Here is a 7,384-nt window from a genome sequence, read left to right as displayed (position 1 = left end):
CTACTGCCACCTCAGGATAATATAGCACCTTCTCCAAAAGATTCTTTTATATTGTTGTAAGTTGGAACAACAAGCTACAATAGGGCCGTCTTCTTTTTCCTTTCGTATGTAACTTGACTTTGCTCTTTCATTAGAGGTGTAGCAATACCCCAGGTTTGGAGCTTCACCTTGTCCTCAAGGTGGAAAGTAGGGAAAGCTTGTTGCAACACAGACGCCACTTCTCATGTTGCTTCAGCGGGTGGTAAGTCTTGCCATTAGATGAGAACTTCCAAGGCCCCATTGTCATTGTACGTAACGTTCAGCACCTCACTCGGAACAACAGTTAACTCCAATTCATCGATTATGTGGGCTGGCAGCTCATTGGGTTTCCATTCTCCCCGTTTTTAACTGAGAGACATGGAACACCATATGAACTCGATTATTGGGTGATAGGGCAAGTTCGTAACCTGTGGTGCCAATCTTTCTTGTAATTTTATATGGCCCATAGTAGCGAGGGTTGAGTTTTTCATTGCATTTGTGAGCAAGAGACTTTTGACGATATGGTTGAACCGTTGAAGCTTTAGGAACACTGTTTCCCCTTTCAGAAAATGCTTATCTCTTCTTTTCTAATCTTCATTTGCCTTCATGATTTGTTGGGCACAAAGTAATTGAAACTTCAAATTATCCAACATTTCATCACACTCTTTGAGTATTTCGTAAAGGCTACTCATGATGGGACAAAATATGATGAAATCCTTTACTGACAAACAGGAGCGATTATGTTGAATTAGAAGAACAAAATAAAAGGACAAAACTGAGGATTACCTGATTCCATGGCGCAAGAGATAATCTCGGAAATAGAAGCGATTAGATTTCTAGATTAACACGTATTCCCTAAAGTGACGACCCTTAATGTTATCACTCTTAATTCTCTCTGATAATGGGATGGCAGGAAAAAAGGAATATGTATAACCTAGGGACCATAATTGCTATATATATAATAACTTGTGACTAGTATTCAACCCATCATAGAACCCAATTATAAAACGAGTCTCTACACATTTAAGGCCCACAACCTATTGATACATTTAAGCCCAAACTCTTTAACTTTAATTAGATCACTTTAATTAGGGCATAAAGACAGTTTTAATTAATTATAATGACATATAAATATTTACATATAAGCCCAACGTTGGACTTTGGTCCAACAATCTCCCACTTGGGCTATATGTAAAAAAAATTGTATAAACTTGTATCATTATAAAACCAAATTTGAGCTCAACCATACTGTCAAAAACTGTAATGTATCAGAAACTAATCTCGTTCATCAATCATATTAGCATAGACCAAAGCTGCCTTAGTTACATTTTTTTTACTAGACCTCAATGATCATAACACCAATACAAAAGAATGACACAGATCATGAAGTGGATGTGTAGCATGGAAACAACATGCAATGTGATCTTAACATGTCCATATCCAACTGGTCCACTTTAATAGTGAGATCAAACTATTAAAAAACGTAACCCTGGTACAAAACCAACTTTATCATAACTTTATTCAGAAAACTTTATAACTAAAATGTCAACACATGTTTAATAAATTGAATTTACAAACTCTCACTAAAACTGAACATCTTACATAGATGAAACAACACCCATATGAGCCACATGCTCAATAAACCGCTTGGGTGGTAATGCTTTGGTAAGCGGATCCGCAATCATAGAATTTGTACTGATATGTTTAACTGTCAATTCTTTATACTGAACCCTTTCTTTTACAACCAAGAATTTAAGAGCCACAAACTTTGACTTCCTCAAACTCTTATTGTTGTTATAAAATTTCACAGTGGAGTCGTTGTCATAATATAACTTAAGTGGCCTTTGAATAGAATCCACTACACGTAGTCCCGTGACAAATTTTTGCATCCATATCCCATGATATGATGCCTCGTAGCAAGCAATGAATTCTGCTGCCATAGTGGAAGATGCCGTAATGGATTGTTTAACACTCTTCCATGAGACATCACCTCCAGCCAACATATAAATGTAACTAGAAGTGGATTTTATTGTATCAATGCATCCAGCAAAATTGGAGTCAGCATACCCAATGATCTCAAGATTATCTGACCTCCTATACGTGAGCATGTATTTCTTTGTCCTCTGTAAATACCGTAAGACCCTTGTGGCTGCTCTCCAATGTTCTAACCCTGGATTGCTTAAATAAAGTCCCAACATCCTTGTTATGTATGCAATATCTGGATGAGTGCAAACTTGAGTATACATTAAACTCCCTACTGCTGAAGCATAAGGAATATTTTCCATTTCCCTTTCATCAAATTCATTCTTGGAGCACTGAATAAGACTGAATGTGTCTCCCTTAGCCATAGGGGTATTTCCTGGTTTGCAGTTTTGCATGCCATACCTTTTTAACACATTTTCGATATAACTCTCTTGTGATAACCCAAGAATACCTCGAGGACGATCTCGATGTATTTTAATACCTAATACAAAAGAGGCGTCACCAAGATCTTTCATCTCAAAATTTTTTGATAAAAAATTCTTAGTTTCACGCAAAAAGCTTATATCGTTGCTGGCAAGCAATATGTCATCAACATACAAAACCAGAAAAATGTATTTCCTTCCACTAATCTTGTGGTAATTGCATTCATCAAGCAAATTTATCTCGAAACCAAATGAGAGAATCACTTGATGAAACTTCAAATACCATTGACGAGACGCCTGCTTGAGTTCATAGATGGATTTCTTATGTTTACAAACCATCTTCTTTGGGTCACCCACCGCAAATTTTTCAGGTTGTTTCATATAAATTGTCTCATCAATATTACCATTGAGAAACGCTGTTTTTACATCCCCCTGATGTAACTCAAGATCAAAATGTGGTACCAATGCCATTATTATCCTCAAAGAGTCTTTCGAGGAAACCGGAGAGAAAGTCTCTTTGTAATCAATGCCTTCCTTTTGTGTAAAACCTTGCACTACCAGACGAGCTTTGAATCTCTCCACATTGCCATTGGAATCCTTTTTGGTTTTAAATATCCATTAATTACCAATAGGTTTTATACCTTCTAGCAATGCGACAAGATCCCAAACATCATTTTCCTTCGTGGATTTCATTTCCTCATTCATGGCTTCGAGCCATTGCTGAGAATTCGCACTTTCCATAGCTTGATGAAAGTCGACTGGGTCATCTTCCATTACAATGTGTTCAAACTCGTCATTTTCGGCATCTATCTAGTCTGGAGAGGTAGAACTTTCATGTTCTTGAAGATATGCAATGTAATCATCTTTCAATGCACTTCTTCTCTCTCTAGTGGACCTTCTTAATGGCACAACTTCTTGAGGAGTGAGCGTTTGTTCTCCAGGAGGTTCTCCATCAACATTATTTTGAACTGCGTCATAAGTAATGTACGATGTGGGAATCGATTCGATACCAATGACAACTGGAGGAATAATAATATTCTCTTCTTCAAAAACAATGTTTCTAATTGTATCTCCCTCCACAAAATCGACATCCTCAAGAAACCTAGCATTAATCGTCTCAAAAAAAGATTTAGCTTTAGGATCATAAAGCTTAAACCCCCTTGACCTTTTAGAGTATCCAACAAAATAACAACTAATAGTTCTGGAATCCAATTTCTTTTCATTAGGCTTGTAAGGCTGTGCCTCAGTTGGACATCCCTAAATATTAAAATGATTTAGACTCGGTTTTTTGCCAGTCCACAGTTCATATGGGGTCTTATTATTAGTCGCTTTTGTTGGTACTCTATTAAAGAATATAAGCTGCAGTCTTAAGGTAGACGCTTTTCCGTTTGATTCAATTTGAATCCAAAGGACAAAATCTTTGCGTCAAACTTTTGATGACATTGCTTTGGTGCTTGTTAAGTCCATATAATTTTAACAAGTTAACACACCTTGTTCTCTTGTTCTTCCATGACAAACCCTTCGGGTTGTTTCATGTATCCTTCTTCATCTAGTTCTCCATAAAAGAAGATTTTTTTCACGTCCATTTGATGGATTACTAGATGATGTATTGTGGCAAGCGCTACCAACAACCTAATGGTGATTGTTCTTGCAACCGATGCATAAGTATTGAAATGATCAATATCATGCTTTTATCTAAAGCCTTGTACCACTAAACGGATCTTTACTTATTAATAGTATCATCTATTCCCATTTTCTTTCAAATAATCCTTTTGCAATCGATTGGTTTACAAGAGGGAAGAAGATCAACTAATACCTAGTATTATTTCTCATGATGGAATTCATTTCATCATTAAACTACTTCTTTCCAAAAGGTGCTATCTTGTGATGCCGTTGCATCACCATCAAGGGAGTTCATTAGGGGGTACCCCAAAAGCTGGGTATCCGGTTAGTTGGGTACTTTTTTTAGCTGCCCGTTTCCCGACCTAATTTATCAGGGTACTGAAATTCTGGGTAACCGAAGAAATCGGGTCGAGACATTGGGTACCTGATTTTATTTGGGGTATTTTTGGGAAAAATTATTTTGTATTAATTGTGTTTTCACTTAGTTTAAGTTTTGCATCCGTCAATGACAGCATGTGCCCCTTCTTCATCTCCCTTCATTTAGAAATTGCCGAAGAAAGAGTGAATTTGTCTTTCCTTTAAGTTGTTCGAGACAATAGCTGACTTACGATAAATAATCAACTTTTTATGGAGATGAAGAGCAGGTCAATATTGATGAATGGGCAATTTTTTAGCAATGGAGATGAAAGCAGGTTAGTAACGGAAACATAATACATAATATTGTTTTTCCCATGAAAATTATTCATGTTTAAATCTTCAGCCATGAAAATACAAACCTATGAATCAAAATTTGAAATTGTAAGTATATTATAATTGGGTCAAATCGACAAGTTTTAAGTAAAAACGTTGGAAGTAATAAAAAAAACAGTGAAAAAATAGAGGAGAAACAAAGTGAAAAATGAAGAACAAGAAAAATGTGGCTAGGGTTTGCAAATTGCAATTGTCTGTCTCAGCTCTTAGAACAAAAGAAACAAAAAGCCCTACATCCAAATGCCATTATTATGCTAAACACCAGTACTCCAGTACAACCTTTTGTTTGAAACCCCTCTACCCCCCAAAAAATTCCCCCTTTAGTATTAACGGGCCAACAGATACCCTTTGAAAATGAATTGTGGCCTATGACCTGAACCACACTTTATAATTTTTATAAAAAAATTAAGCTGCCATTTATTAGGTGGGTCGGGTTTTTTGAACAGGCCTAATTACCATATGTTAATAGGTGACCTTACTCATTTATACAATATGAACACTAGAATGAATTTCATTTGTAGCACTTTCGACCATATATTCATGAAAATCGGGTCCAAAAGATTAAACTTTTTCTTGTCATGTGATTTGTTTAGGAATAAAGTCAACAATTTCTTGTTCATCTAGTTGTTGAATATTATCAACATCTAGTGGATTTTCTTATTGAGTATCATCAACTTTGTTATTGGTACTAATATGTAGATTTTTCGTCTACTAGTTTATGAAAATCAATTTTCATAAAAAATTACATCTTTAGACTCTATTATCGAATGAATCAATATGTAGTCGTTTTGTTCAATTATTAGCATAGCATAAAAAGATGAATTCAATTCATCATTCACCGAGTTTCTTTCTTTTGTTTCCGAGCAATCTTACTATTGCTCTACAACCCCAAACTTTAAGATAGCTTAAACTGAGTTTTTTTTTTTGTACCAAAGTTCATAAGGTGTTTCCTTATTGGTTCTTGTTGGAACTCGATTAAGAATGTGACATGCCGTCAACATTGCTTCAACCCAAATTATTCACTCAAACTTGAGTAGGATACCATCGGGTTAACCATTTCTTGAAGAATTTGGTTCTTCCTCTCCGTCACACCATTTGGTTGTGGTGCATAATCGGCGGTAGTTTTGTATAATGCCCATAGATTGAAAATAAGAGGGATCATAATATTGTCCTCCTTTATTCGTCCTTAATTTCTTAAGTTTACTACCAGCTTGCATCTACTTTATTCTTTTAAACTTTACAAAAATCAAGGGCTTCATCTTTTGTAATTACATACCTTCAACGAAATCAAAGATAAAAATAATTACATACATTTTATTTTCTAATGCTGGAGTACTATGAAAATCACAAAATTCATTATGTATTAAATCTAAAATTTTAGATTTTTTTTCAACATTTTTAAATGGTGTTCCTCTGATCTTATTTAACATACAAGTCTTACATTTTCAAATTTTTTTATAGCTCAATGGAATTAAATCATTCTTAGACATAAAGGAAATTTTATTGAAATTAACACGTGCTAATCAAAGATGCCACAAATAATGCAATTCTTGAGATATATTACTAATATCATCATTACAAACCAAGTTTTTATTGTTACACACCAATGAAAGATTAAAGATATTACAACACAAATAAGCACAGACTATAAACAAATGACATTTTGAAATTATGCATCTAGCTATCATATTCAAATGCTAGTTTATATTCCAGTCGAATCATTAAAGAGCTGGAGCTAAGATTTCTACTAATACTGAGAGCAAAATAGACATCCCTTAGGACTAATAAATTTCTCGAAATGAACAGAAGTTCAACTTGTACTTTGCCATGGACCTTAATGGAAGATTTGTTTCCAATGTAGAGATTATCTCCGTTAACCTTCTAGTGAAAGGATTTGAACAATAGTTTATTGTTGCACACATGTCTTAAAGCCCCAAAATCGATCCACCATAATGACATTTGATCATCCTGCACAGCATTCAGGATAAAATCTATTAAAGAAAAATCCAAATAAAAATTTTTATTCAAAATTGCAAGATCACCTTTAGTTGGAGGGTCCTTGCTTGTAGAAGCATGACCTTTAGGCTTCTTTTGTTTGTTTTTGAACACAAAGTAATTTTCTTGCAATGCTCGAAGTTTCCACACTCCAATAATCATTGTCATTAGACGTTTTTTTGTTATAGGATTTCCCTATGAAACTACTATGTTTCTTCTCTTATCTCCACTTGATGATGCCTTTCTTTCATCATCAACAATGTTAATGATTGACAAGTTGGGATTTTATCCCCTTGGGCTAATGGTCTTTCTTGTTCCCTTATACCAACCCCTACCTGAAGATGTTAAGCAGCATCAAATATAGATATCTCTTCTTTCTTATGTTATGGCATGTCTCACATCCATCCATAAAGATGGTAATATGTCTATTATGCTTAAAACATGTAAATTTCATACATTTTTATGTCATGTATTTTTATATTGGTGAACATATAACTCATGAAATTAATCCATTATAGGTTAGTTATCCACCATTTTATATGCATTGAAATTACTAACAAGAAATTTCTTTAAACCTGCATCTTCGGCCATGT

This window comes from Amaranthus tricolor, chromosome 5, assembly GCF_026212465.1.
Source record: "Amaranthus tricolor cultivar Red isolate AtriRed21 chromosome 5, ASM2621246v1, whole genome shotgun sequence".
In the NCBI taxonomy this organism is placed as follows: domain Eukaryota; kingdom Viridiplantae; phylum Streptophyta; class Magnoliopsida; order Caryophyllales; family Amaranthaceae; genus Amaranthus; species Amaranthus tricolor.
This window is presented reverse-complemented; position numbering follows the sequence as displayed.